Source organism: Bos indicus, chromosome 29 (assembly GCF_029378745.1).
Source record: "Bos indicus isolate NIAB-ARS_2022 breed Sahiwal x Tharparkar chromosome 29, NIAB-ARS_B.indTharparkar_mat_pri_1.0, whole genome shotgun sequence".
Classification (NCBI taxonomy): Eukaryota; Metazoa; Chordata; class Mammalia; order Artiodactyla; family Bovidae; genus Bos; species Bos indicus.
Genome location: NC_091788.1, coordinates 40,193,069 through 40,206,817, shown reverse-complemented (window position 1 = coordinate 40,206,817; position 13,749 = coordinate 40,193,069). Strand labels below are relative to the sequence as shown.

The following is a 13,749-nucleotide window of genomic DNA, read 5'->3' as shown; positions in this document are numbered from 1 at the left end:
TTATAATGGAGTAATATTCCATTGTGTGTGTGTGTGTGTATATATATATATATATATATATATATATATATATATTTATCCATTCATTTATTGATGGGCACTTAAGTTGTCTCCATATATTGGTTATTGTAAATAATGCTAATGTGAATGTATGGGTGCATATATGCTAATTTCTTAAGTTCAAACACATTTTAACAACTCTGCATTTTATTTCCCACCACATGTCTGCAGTTTTTGACATCATATTTTGCATCTTTTTGTTTTGTGTATCCTTTAATTGCAGATACAAATGATTTTATTACTCTTGTCTTTTCATCTTCCTACTAGTCTTTTTTTTTTAATTTTTCTTGGCTGCACTGGGTCTTCATTGCTGTGTGTGGGCTTTCTCTCGTTGCATCGAGTGGGAGCTACTCTGTGTTTCAAGGTAAGGGTTTCCCACCGCAGTGGTTTCTCTTGTCACAGAGCACAAGCTCTAGGCACGTGGGCTTAGAAGTCATGGCACATGGGCTTAGCTGCTCCATGGCAAGTGGGATCTTCCTGGACCAAGGATTGAACCTCAGCCCCTGCCTTGGCAGGTGGACTCTTAACCACTGGACCACCAGAGAAGGTCACCTTCATACTAGTTTTAAATGTGATTGATTTACTACCTTTCCTGTGTAGACGTCCTGTATGTCACCCTTACCAGTGAGATCTTACCTTGTGTAGTTTTCATGTTTCTGGCTGTGACCTTTTCTTTTCACTTAGAGAAACTTCCCTGAAAGTTTCTTATAAAGCTGGTTTGCTGATGCTGAACTCTCTTAGCTTGTCTGTAAACCTTTGATCTCTGTATCAAATCTGAATGAAAGCCTTTCTAGGTGGAGTATTCTTGTGGTAGGGCTTCCCCTTTCATCCATTTAAATATACCATACCACTCCCTTCTGCCTGCAGTTTCTGCTGAAATGTTAGCTGATAGCCTTATGGGAGTTCCCTTGTATGTAAGTTGGTGCTTTTCCTTTGCTGCTTTTAATATTAGCTCTTTATCTTCCATCGTTGCCATTTTAATTACAGTGTGTATTGGCGTGGTCCTCTTTGGGTTGATTCTGTTTGGGACTGTCTGTGCTTCCTGGACTTGGATGACTGTTTCTTTTGCCAGGTAGGGAAATTTTCAGCTATTATATCTTCAAATATGTTTTCTGCCCCTTTCTCTCTCTCTTCTTCTGGGACCCTTATAATGGGAATATTCCTGTGCTTGATGTTGTTCCTTGAACTGTCCTAATTTCTTTTCACTCTTTTTTCTGTTCAGCTTCAGTGATTTCTACTACTCTGTCTTCTACCTCGCTGACCTGTTCCTCTGCACCATTTACTCTACTGTTGATACCTTATAGTGTATTTTTCATTTCAGTTATTGTATTCTTCATCTCTGTTTGGTTCTTCTTTATATTCTCTAACTCTTTGTTACGAATGTCTAATTTAGTCTGTTCATCCAATCTTCCCTCAGTTTCTTTGATCATTACTTTGAACTCCTTATTCGGTAGGTTGCTTGTCTCCTCTTCACTTAGTTCTTCTTCTGGGGCTTTATCTTGTTCCTTCGGAACATATTTCTCTGTTTCTTCATTTTGCCTAATTTGTTATTTTTATTTCTATGTATTTGGCAGGTTGGTTACATTTCCTAACTTTGGAGAAGTGGCCTTTTGTAGGAGATGTCCTGTGTGTCCCATCAGCGCACTTCCCTGTAGTCACCAGAGCTATATGCTCTAGTGCATAAATTCTCAGTTGCGCAGTTGTGTCCAACTCTGTGACCCCATGGACTGTAGGCCCCCAAGCTCCTCTGTCCATGGAATTTTCCAGGCAAGAGTACTGGAATGGTTGCCATTTCCTTCTCCAGGGAATCTTCCCCACCCCAGGATTGAACCCACATCTCTTGTATCTCCTGAATTGGCAGGAGGATTCTTAACCACTGTGCCATATGCTCTAGGGGTGCCCTCTGTTTGGTCTGCATGGGGCCTTCTGTTCTGGTGAGCTGATTACTGTGGGTGCTCTGGTATGCATGGAAGGCCTCTAGTCTGGTTGGTTGCCTGGCCTTGCCTTATGCAGAGACTGCCGGCCACTGGTAGGTGGGGCAGCGGCTGGCAGCAGGGCCCTTGGGATCTCAGGACTAGTGCTAGCCTACTAGTAGCCAGGTTTCTTGGTCTCTGGTAGCAGGGACCTGGGAGTCCCAGAGCTGATATCAACCCACTGGTCCATAGGGTTGGATCTTGGGGCAGCTGGCTGAGGGGTGCAAGTGTCCCAGAGCTATTGTTGGCCTTCTGGTGGATAAAGTCACAGCCTAGAGGATCCCAGGGCTGATACCCACACACTGGTAGGTGAGGCTGGGTCCTGGGGGTAGGGGGTTCCAGGGCTGGTGTCAGCCTGCTGGTGGGTGGAGCTGAGGTCCACAGGGTCTGGGGGCTAATGCTGGCCCACTGGTAGGCAAAGCTGGGTCCTGAGGTCTCTGCCTACAGGGCCCTGGGGGTCTCCTGGGACTAGTGCTAGCGTACTGGTGAGCAGGGACAGATTCTGGACCCTTTGGTGGGCAGGGCTGTGTCCCTGGGTGGCCATAGGCTCAGGGGGTCTCAAGGCAGCAGGCCTGCTGGTGGGTGGGGCTGTGTCTCCCACCAGCTAGTGCAACTTGATTTTAAAAGAAAAAATGTTTTTTTCAAGTGATTTCTTAAAAGTTTACATCATCACTTTTTAAAGTTAAAGTATAATATGTACACAAAACAATGCAAGTCATGGGGAATAGCTTGATGAATTTTCACAAATATACCCATATAACCACTATGCAGATCAAGAAACAGAACATTGCAAGTAGCCCCTCTCCCTCCCCCAAGCTCTCCCAGCGTAATCAAAGCTCTAACTTCAAACAGCAAAGATTACTTTGGCCTATTTTTTTAGTTTAGATAAAGGGCACCATGTAACAAGCATGCTTCTGTATCCAGCTTCTTTGCTGAAAATCACGTCTGTGGGATTCACAGCAGTATAGTATACAGCTGCAAATAGGTTATTTTCATTGCTGTGCATATTTTTCCATTGTGTTTATTTATCTCTTCTCTGGTCAGTGGGCATCTGGGTAGTTTTCAGTGTAGGGTTCTTAGGAAAAGAGCTGCCATGAACGTTTTAGTACATACCCTATGGTGAACATATGCTTGCATTTCTGTAGAGTATAGACCCAGGAGTGGAACTGCTGGAGCACAGGGTAGGCAGATGTTTTAGCTTCAGCAGAAACTGCTAAACAGTTTTCCAAAGTGGTTCTATCATTTTTTGTTCCCGCCAGCAGCATATGAGCATTCTAGTTGCCCTACATTCTCATCAACACTTGCTATGTCGGTCATTTTCATTGTAGCCATTCTAGGGGTTGTAAGGAGGTATCTTCCTGTAGTTTTGATTTGTATTTCCTGATAAATAATAACGTTGGGCACCTTTTCATGTGCTTATTGGCTCTTTGTATATCTTCTTTTAGGAAATGTCTACTCAAGTCTTTTGCTCATTAAAAAAAAAGTTTGGGTATTTGTCTTTTATTAGAGGTTGTAGAATTTTTACATCAGTCATTTAATTTGATGGTGCAAAATATCTTTGCATTAAACATGACACGCATGTGATGCCATTATAGAAAAATGAGGGAAGCTGGGCTGTTCAGGCAGCAGAGGGGATGAAAACCCACCAGTCCCACAAGACAGCTCTATGGAACCCTTGGGGATCAAAGGAACACAGTTTGAAACCCCCCTGAAATAGATTATGCTCTTCAAACCCTTACCTCCTATATATCTATCTCATCTGCAGTTTTTGAGTTTGGGGAAAAGAGGTGAGAGCCCTTCTAGAAATCTACCCTATAGCTGTCCCCACCCAAGCTAACAATAGTAATTGCTTGTAGGTGTCAATCACTTACATGCATCAGGCCAGGTACCCACAGTCTCTCTTGGTGAGATAGATACAGGACTAAACGGGACTGTTTTACAGATTTGTGGCTGGTGAACTGAGGCTCAGAGAGGTGCATCAGTTGGCCTAGAGTGCAAAGCAGTGAGAGGCAGAGCTGGCATCCCTGACTCCTCTGTTCTACTCATCTGCTCAGAGGAGTCAGCATCATGACTCTGACTGTGCCTGCCCTTCTGGGTCTGAGAGATTCTTGGGAGAAATGAGGGTGAAAGTTTTTTTCGATGGAGACACATGAGAGGCTTCGGGAGACTGGCTTGTTCCATTTCTTGGCCTAAGTGTGTTTAATTTTATGTGTTAAACTGTGTACTTATGCTTTAAGCATATTTTTACATGTTTGTTATGCTTCACAATCAAAAAATAGAAGAGCAGCTAGTCCATTCATTCTGGCTCTGGCACCTCCCTATCCATTAAGGAAAGTGAATGTCAAGTTGGGTTTGGTTTCCAGACCTCTGAGGGCTGGCAAGTGGCACGTGGAAGAGAGAATGCTTTCCTCAGTACAATCCACATCCCCGGGGCAGGTGGTACAAAACCCCTTCCACCTAGATAAGTCACCAGGACAAGGAGGCAGATGAGAGCCAGTGGCAGTAAGGCACAAGTACCCATGAGCGTGACAATGGCTAACATGTATAAAGGCACATGTGTTATATAATGAAGAAGTCTCATTTTGACAATCTTATCCAGTAGGTACTCCTATTCTACTGATGGGGTGCAGAGATGTTCCCAAGTTGTTGAAGGGTTGCACAGTTTACATAAGGCTAAGGTGGGTTTCAAACCCAGGCTGTCTGGTTCCTGAGTCCATACCTGTAAGCATTCACTGCCTTTTAGAATGTGGTGAAAACTCAGGGCCCCCTTCCCAGGAAGACACACACACACACACACACACACACACACACACACACACACAGCTAGAGCTCTGAAACTCAGCACCCCTAGTTTCAGAGCTCCCAAAGCCCTTCCCTGGGGTCCAGCCTTGAGCAAATTGAGTTATTTACTGTGGATAAGGTAACCTACAGGTAATGAGCTCTGCTCCATGGGAAGTATGTAAGAAGAAGCTGAGATGCCATCTGACGGCTGGTGCAGAATAGATATTCCATACAGATTAAGTTACCTACCTGATGGCTCAGACAGTAAAGAAAGTGTGGTCAGGAAGATCCCCTGGAGAAGGGAATGGCTATCCTCTCCAGTACTCTTGGCTAGAGAATCCCATGGACAGAGGAGCCTGGTGGGCTACAGTCCATGGGGTCGCAAAGAGCTGGATTCGACTGAGCAACTAACAATTTCACTTTCACAGATTAAGTGAATGAATGAATGAATGACTTTTCCCTTGAGGACAGGGGCAAGGGCCATGGGGAGTGAGAAACATCTTGGCCCCTGATAGCCCCCATGGTATGGTCCTTTGAATAGGAAGGGCATGGCACTGTAGTCCAAGCTCCCGAGGACACTTGGAATGCACTGATTAGGCAGTGGTTCCTGGGGGCAGAAATGTAGCCATGTAGAGTCCCAGGAAGGGACAGGCGTAGCCAGGAACCTCAACCCTAGCCTCCTGCGACCAGTCTGGCCAGCTTTCGGAAAGCGTTCTGATACTTGCTTTTGGGTAAATTGTAAGAGAAGGGCTTGCGGGAGGCAGAAATTCGAAACTGGGCCAAGCAAGAGTTAACTGGAAGCAGAAAAGGAAATGTTTGGAACCTGGGAGGGGGCTGGCGGGGGATGGAGATATTAACCAGGGTATGGAAAATTCCTGAGAACTGGAGCATAACAAGGAATTGGCTTGAAGTCCCACAGCAGGGACAAAGGGGCTCTCAGAAGGCCCCCACTGCCCTTGCAGCCCCCCTCTCCTCCTAATGGTGCCTCCTCTGAGCTGGTCCTTCCCTGGGCTGCAGAGCAAACCTACTGGAGATGGTGGCCTGCGTGAGCCCCACTTGAGGACAGAGGTCAAGGGTGCTTCTGCTGATAATGGGTCCCACCCCAGCGGCCCCCATCTCCTTTGTTCTCCTTATCTCTAACTCCACATCACTCCCTGGTGAGCACAGCTCTGGACCCAACCCTCTATGCCTTTTCTGATCCAATCTTATTCGATGTAGGCCCTGTTCTTTGTTTCGATGACCTGGGTCCTGGCTTCTGACTGGTATCTTTATCACGTTTGGTTACAGTGGAGTGAGCTGGGGTGTGACTGGAGGGTATTTATTACCCTCCTGCTCCAGATGGACAAAGCCATTCCTAAGGCAGCCAGGACACCCAGCCCTCCTGGCCCAAAGAGCCTGTGGCAGCAGCAGCTTCAGGCAACTTTGTGCCTTGGCGGAGGTGAGGAATGAGGCTGCAATCTAAGTGGAAGGCTTTACCATCTTCTCACGCCCTGCTGCCTGCCTCGCACCACCCACCGTGGCTGCGTTCCCGAGCACCCATCACTTCCTTTGCCTTATTCATCTCTTCATTCATTCTTTCTACATGCCAGGTAGTAAGCTCAACAGAGATGAATTGGCTGTGAATTTTGCTTTTAACAGGTTCACATCCGAATGGGAGGGATACGACCCAATTTAAAATCCCTATAAGACAGAAAGGGCTTCCCTGGTGGCTCAGATGGTAAAGAATCCGCCTGCAGTGCAGGAGACCTGGGTTCTATCCCTGGGTCAGGAAGATCCCCTGGAGAAGGAAATAGCAACCCACTCCAGTATTCTTGCCTGGAGAATAACTATGGACAGAGGAGCCTGGTGGACTACAGTCTATGGGGTCGCAAAGAGTCGCACACAACTGAGCAACTTACACACACGTGCCTAAGACAGAAAATGACAGTCCTAGTTAACTAGAGCAGGATACTGAAAAGAGATGCCATGGGTCATTTAGAAAAAGGAGCCCACTTCCAGAGTGCCTCTAGGAGGTTGCCATGGACGAGGAGGCATTCAAGCTGTCTTAATAATATTTGGATTGGAAGTTAAAACCCCCCGGGAGAAATTACATTTTCATAGGGATCTGCACTTGGCACCCGTTGGACTAAGGGTTGAGCAGTAGACACCCGAGCTGACCCTGTGGAATGAGCTTTGGATGGCTGGGTTAGGGAGAGGAGGGTTCTAAGGCCAGCTGGAGGCTCTGAAATCACGCTGCTGGTGTACAGGCAGCACCAGCCGCTCACGTTATCATTCTCAGCAGGAGGCGGGCCCGTGTTATGGGGAGTGGAGCCCTAGGCCTGTCTCCTCTGGCCTCTCTGCCCCAGGCTGCAGACGCCATGGATGGTCCAGGGAAGGCTGCAGGCAGACCCCTAGAGATGGGTCATATGGGCAGCAGTGGATGGAGGGAAGGAGGTGTACAGTTTCCAGTCCAAGGCTGAGAGCTGGGACTTGGGCTGAAACAGCTTGCCTTCCAATCTTCCGGCAGGTCAGCCCGGGCTGTCTGAGTTCTCCCAGCAGGCCAGCCTTCTCTGCCTCTGGGCCTTGGCACATGCTGTTCCTTTTGAATGTGCTTCTCTCTCCTCAACGGGCGTAGGGGTCAGAGTCCTTGCAGAAAACAGGTGACCACCCAGAGGTTTCACCAAAGAGACTCAGGGAGGGGCTGTGTACAGAGGGGCGGGCAGGGTGACCCCAAAGAGGGATGTGGAGGGGCACAGGAGCCAGTGGTGGTGGTGGGGGGCAGGGAGGGGGCAGCAACCAAAACCTGGGGCTCTGAAGGCAGAGGGATGCAGCGGCCAGGAGCACAGGGAGTGTCGGCCCCCTCCCCACCTTCCGATCTCCGCTAGGGCTTCTAGACCCACCCTAGGGGCCTGTGGGCAGTCTCCTGGGCTCTGAGCAGGGCAGATCCCCGAGAAAGAATCTGGAGATGGAGGAAAAAAAGGGCCCCTGGGAGCTCCCATCTCCCTTAGGTTTTAGCACCATCCCCTCTGTTGTCCTGTGACTCTCTCGTCCCCCGGCATCAAGCTCATGGGGCCTGACCACCAGCAGTGGGCTGTGAGCCTAGGACGGGAGCAGGGTCTTCCCCGGCTTTCACCGCAGCGCCCGGCTCCGCCTGGCCCAGAGCCTGGAGAACACAGTACGCAGAGACGGAGCCTATGAACACACGTCAGACCCTGCTTCTGCCCCTGCCTCCATGTTAGTGACCTTGAGTGACCTTTCTGTGAGCCTTCCTGCCCTCATTTATAAAAAGGAGCATTAACATCCAATCTGTTGGGTCACTGATAGTGAAATAGGTCCACAGTTGGCAGCAGAAAAATGGAGAGCTGTTCTCTTCTCACTTCTGTCGTGGGACGGAGAGAAACGTGATCTGGTTTGTGGCCGAAGTTCTGGAACAACGATGTTGCCGTTAGTCACCAAATCACGTCCAGGTCTTTTTCGACCACCAGGGAAGTTCTGGAACAACAGTGTGAGAGATGAAATCACTCATAACTTCCTTTTCCTAAAAAAGATAATTCTTTTCTTATTTTTTATTGAAGAATAGTTGGTTTCAGTTCAGTCGCTCAGTCGTGTACGACTCTGTGACCTCATGGACTGCAGCACGCCAGGCTTCCCTGTCCATCACCAACTCCTGGAGCTTGCTCAGACTCATGTCCACTGAGTCAATGATGCCATCCAACCATCTCATCCTCTGTCATCCCCTTCTCCTCCTGCCTTCAACCTTTCCCAGCATCAGGGTCTTTTCCAGTGAGTCAGTTCTTCGCATCAGGTGGCCAAAGGATTGGAGCTTTAGTTTCAGCATCAGTACTTCCAATGAATATTCAGGACTGATTTCCTGTAGTTGGTTTACAATGCAACTAATTGCATTAATTTCTGCTGTAATTACAGTAAAGTAAAGTGATTTATTTATGCATATATATATTTTCTTTTTTCATAATGGTTTATCACAGGATATTGAATATAGTTTCAGTGCTATACAGTCCACGCATGCTCAGTCTCTCAGTCATGTCTGACTCTTTGCAAACCCCTGGACTATAGCCAGGGGATCTTCCCGACCCAGGGCTTGAACCTCTGTCTTCTGCATTGGCAGGCGGATTCTTCACCACTGAGACACCTGGGAAGCCCTATTGGCTAATCCATGGCACGTATTCAGTTTTCATCAGTTGTCCTAAAACTGTCCCTTTTAGTGGTTTTTCTTCTGCAGGATTTCACCCAGGGTCATGTATTGTCTTGGGTTGTCTGGTCACTTGACTCCCCTTCAGTCTGAATGGCTCTTAAGCCTGCCTTTTTTGTTCCTGATGATAAGAGTTTCGGAAAGTGTAGGCCACTTTTGCAGAACATCGTTCAGTTTGGGTTTGTTTGATGTTTTCTTACGGTTCAATTCAGATTATGTTTCTATTTTTTTTGTCCACGCTGCATGGCGTGTGGGATCTCAGTTCCCTGGCCAGGGATGGAACCTGTGTCCCCTGCATTGGAGAGTGGAGTCTTGACCCCTGGACCATCAGGGACGTCCCAGGTTACTTGTTTTTTAGCAGGAATGTTATAGAAACAATGCTGTGTCCTTCTCAGGGCGTCATATCGGGAGGCACATAATTGTTGATTCGTCCCTTTATTGGTGACATTAACCTTGATTATTTAGTGAAGGTGGTGTCTCCCACCAAGCTTCTCCACTGTAGTTACTGGGTTGTGATCATGGACATATTTGGTAGGGAGATACTTTGCAACTGTATAAGTAACCTGTGGTCCATCCACTCTCCACCCAAAGTTTAAGCAACCACTGATTTCTGCCTGAATCAGTGACTGAAATGATGGTTATAGAGTTGTGATTTTCTAACCCTGTTGTTTCTTTTACATTTTAAAAATTATTGGACTTCCTGGTGGTACAGTGGATAAGAATCCGCTTGCCAATGCAGGGGACACGGGTTCGATCCCTGGTCTGGGAAGATTTCACATGCTGCAAAGTAACTAGGCCATTGCACTGTAACTACTGAGCCCACGCTTTGGAGCCCGTGAACCACAATTACTGAAACCTGGGCTCCCAGAGCCTGTGCTCCAAGATAAGAGAAGCGGCCACAATTAGAAGCCTGTGCACCGCAAGGAAAAGTAACCCGCTTGCCACAACCAGAGAAAAGCCCTTGAGCAGCAACAAAGACCCAGTGCAGCCATAAATAAATAAATACTGAAGAAATAGATGTTGTTCTTTGGTAAGGAAGAGATTTCCTTTCATCTTGTTTGTTTATATTTGTGTTTATTGATCAGTGTGAACTCATAGGTTCTGACTTCACTCAGTCAGTGATAATCCATTATTATCAGAATTTTCATGCTGAAATTGTCCCACGTCTGGCCCACTGGAGTTCTTTATGCTGACTCCTGTATTCTTTTGACATGTCTCAAGGTTGCTTTTGTGTTTATGGTGTTATGGGCTGAATTGTGTGTCTCTCTCCTCCTCCTCCCCACTAACAATCCGTATATTGAAGTCCTACCCCCAGTACTTCCAAATGACTGTATTTGGAAGTAGAGATGATTAAGATTAAATGAGGTCACCAGTGTGGGCCCTAATCTAATCTGACGTGTCATAAGAAGAGGAGATTAGGATACAGACATGCTCAGAGGAAACACCCCTTGAAAACACAGAAGACGGCCATCTATACATCGAGGAGCGGAAGCAACCTTGCAGATACCCTAATCTCAGGCTTCCAGTCTCCAGAATCGTGAGAAAGTAAATGCCTGTTGTATAAGGCACTCAGTCTGTGGCATCTGCTATTGGCCCAAACAGACTGGTACAGTTGGCTATGTTCATGTATGTGCTTGGTGCTCAGTCATGTCTGACTCTTGTGACCACATGGACTGTAGCCCACCAGCCTCCTCTGTCCATGGGATTCTCCAGGCAAGAATACTGAAGTGGGTAGCCATTCCCTTCTCCAGGGGATCTTCCCAACCCGGGGACTGAACCCGAGTCTCTGGCATTGCACGCAGATTCTTTACTGTTTGAGCCACCAGGGAAGCAGCAGCATTCATACCTCTCAATTTCACAGGGTTGTACTCAGCATGAACCTATGACACAGTGTTCTCTTAGCCTTAATTTCACTAATACTCATAACCAAAATATTTACTGAACATCTACGATGTCCTAGGTTCTAGTGGAAGCACTGGAGATTCATCAAGGATCAAGACAAACCCAAATCACTGTCCTTGTGTCTCCAGGGAAGGAGACAGATAATTAAAGCTAGAGAAATGATACAGTGTGTGAAGTGGTGATGCTGGAGGAAAGTGAAAGCAAGGGAGAGGGCAGGGAGGGTTAGCATTTTAAATAGAGGAGGGGTCATTTCTCTGTTGATTTGAAGGAGGTGAAGAAGGGAGAGTGAGTGTGTCTGTGACCTGAGATTCAGGCTGTACATTTCTTTATTCGGGCATAGTCCACACTCACCACCTAGAGAGCTAGGAGCTGATTCCTTCCTGGTGATAATTTCCTTGATGTTAGAATCTAAGGTGGTTTCTAACATTTTACTGCTGCTGCTAAGTCGCTTCAGTTGTGTCCGACTCTGTGCGACCCCACAGACGGCAGCCCACCAGGCTCCCCCGTCCCTGGGATTCTCCAGGCAAGAACACTGGAGTGGGTTGCCATTTCCTTCTCCAGTGCATAAAAGTGAAAAGTGAAAAGTGAAAGCGAAGTCACTCAGTCGTGTACGACTCTTAGCGACCCCATGGACTGTGGCTCACCAGGGTCCTCTGTCCATGGGATTTTACAGGGAAGAGAACTGGAATGGGGTGCCATGAACTTTTTACTAGTATATATCAAATCCTTGGGACAATATTTATAGTTAATAAATCATTTATAGATAAATATATATACTTGGAATCCATTTGTCAAAGTGTGATTATCAGGTCTAAAAGTGGGAGTGCTGATGGGAATGACTTCATATTGCTAAATAGCTCTTCCAAGTAGATGAAATCAACCGGCAGGTTTCCCAGCAGAGAGGTCAGAGCGGGTGAAACGTGCTTGCAATATCCACCATGGCCACTAGATGTCAGTCCTTCACCATCTGTTGCAGGATGGCTTTTTCTATGGGACTCAATATCGACTGAACGACTTTACTTTCACTTTTCACTTTCATGCATTGGAGAAGGAAATGGCAACCCACTCCAGTGTTCTTGCCTGGAGAATCCCAGGGACGGGGGAGCCTGGTGGGCTGCCGTCTGTGGGGTCGCACAGAGTCGGACACGACTGAAGCGACTTAGCAGCAGCAGTAGCAGCAGCAGCAATAGGCTCCAGCAGCCAACTCCAGCAAAGAAACGGTCCCCTCTTTGTCGGAAGGCTCTGTATTTTATAGAATAATGCTTAACTTTCTTCTGATCATAAATGCCATTCCTGAAGGAACTAAGAAAAGCATAAGGGGAAACATTTTCCGAATTGCTACCACCTTGATATAAATCATTGTTATACACGTTCGGTCTTTGTCTAGTGTTAACAGTGAAATATAGTAACAGCTCATTCTACTGTGTTTCAGGCGCTGTTCTAAAGGCTTTCCGTAGATTAATTAACTTCATCCTCACTATAGCTCTACAAGTTTGAGGATTATTCTTTCCTGTTTATATATATATGTGAGTATATATATGTATGTATATAACTATCTGATTGAGATGTATTTCAAATGTCATAAATTCTATCATTCACAGTGTACAGCTTAGTGATTTTTCATATATTCATGGAGTTATGTAGCCATCATCATGGCTTAAATTTAGAACATTTCAACACTCCAGAAAGAAGCAATGTACAAATTAGCAGTCAGCCTCTGCTCCCTTCCCTTCAGTTAGAAAGGACTATTCATTTTTAATTGTTTTAATTGGAGTATCATTGCTTTACTAACAATTATGTTACGTTACTAACATAACATAATGTTGTGTTAGTTTCTGCTGTACAACAACACGAATCAGCTGTATGTATACATAAGACTTTTCATTTTTTAAAAGGTATTTGTTTCTTTATTTATTGTAGCAATAGGAGAAGAAGGGAGCGACAGAGAATGAAATGATTGGATGGCATCACTGAATCAAAGGACATGAGTTTGAGTAAACTCCGGGAGATAGTGAAGGACAGGGAAGTCTGGCGTGCTGCAGTTCATGGGGTCACAGAATTGGACACGACTTAATGACTTAGCAACAATAACAAACATTTAACATGAGATCCTTTGCCTTAACAGAAAGGTAAGTGCACAATACAGTATTGGTAATGATAGGCATTAGGCTGTATATCAGATCTCTACTTATGTATACTTATGTATACTTATGTATATCTCTATCTCAACTTACTTATGTTGTGTAGCTGAAACTTCATACCATTTGAATAGCAGCTCCTCATTTCCTCCTCTCCTTAACCCCTGACAACCACCATTTGACTCTCTGCTGCTATGAATTTGACTATTTTAGAAAACTTATATGGGTGGAATCATACTGTGTTCATCCTTCTGTGACTGGCTTCTCTCACTTCCCATAACATCCTCCAGGTTCATTTAACTTGTTGAAAATGGCAGGATTTCCTCCTTTTAAAAAGGCTGAATAATATCTATTGTTTGTCTCTACCACGTTTTCTTTATTCATCCAACTGTTGATGGATCCAGGCTGTTTCTGCATCTCGGCTATTGTGGGAAGCACTGCAGTGTACACGGGAGGACAAATGTCCTTTGAGATCATGATTATAATTTTTTTTTTTGGAATAAATACCCAAGCGTGGCATTGCTGGATCAAATACTGATTTACAAAAAATTTCCTTTTGGAAAAACCTCAATTCTGTTTTGCAGCAGTTGCACCATTTCACATGCCCACCGTTGGTGTACAGGGTTCCACATCCTCATTGTGCTACCTTTCGAGTTTTGATAATGACCATCCTCATAGATGTGAGATAGTACCTCATGGTCATTTG

At 45.9% G+C, this 13,749-nt stretch overlaps 1 protein-coding gene across 1 annotated transcript in view; it reads left to right on the top strand.

The window, feature by feature from the left end:
- The window catches only part of VWCE (von Willebrand factor C and EGF domains), a 73,901-nt gene that overhangs the window by 57,803 nt on the left and 2,349 nt on the right, over positions 1-13,749 (top strand). The window contains exons 22-23 of the transcript XR_011564873.1: positions 12,338-12,431; positions 12,826-13,034. The gene's annotated coding sequence lies outside the window, so the exon portion shown is untranslated. The remainder of the gene's footprint in view (positions 1-12,337; positions 12,432-12,825; positions 13,035-13,749) is intronic.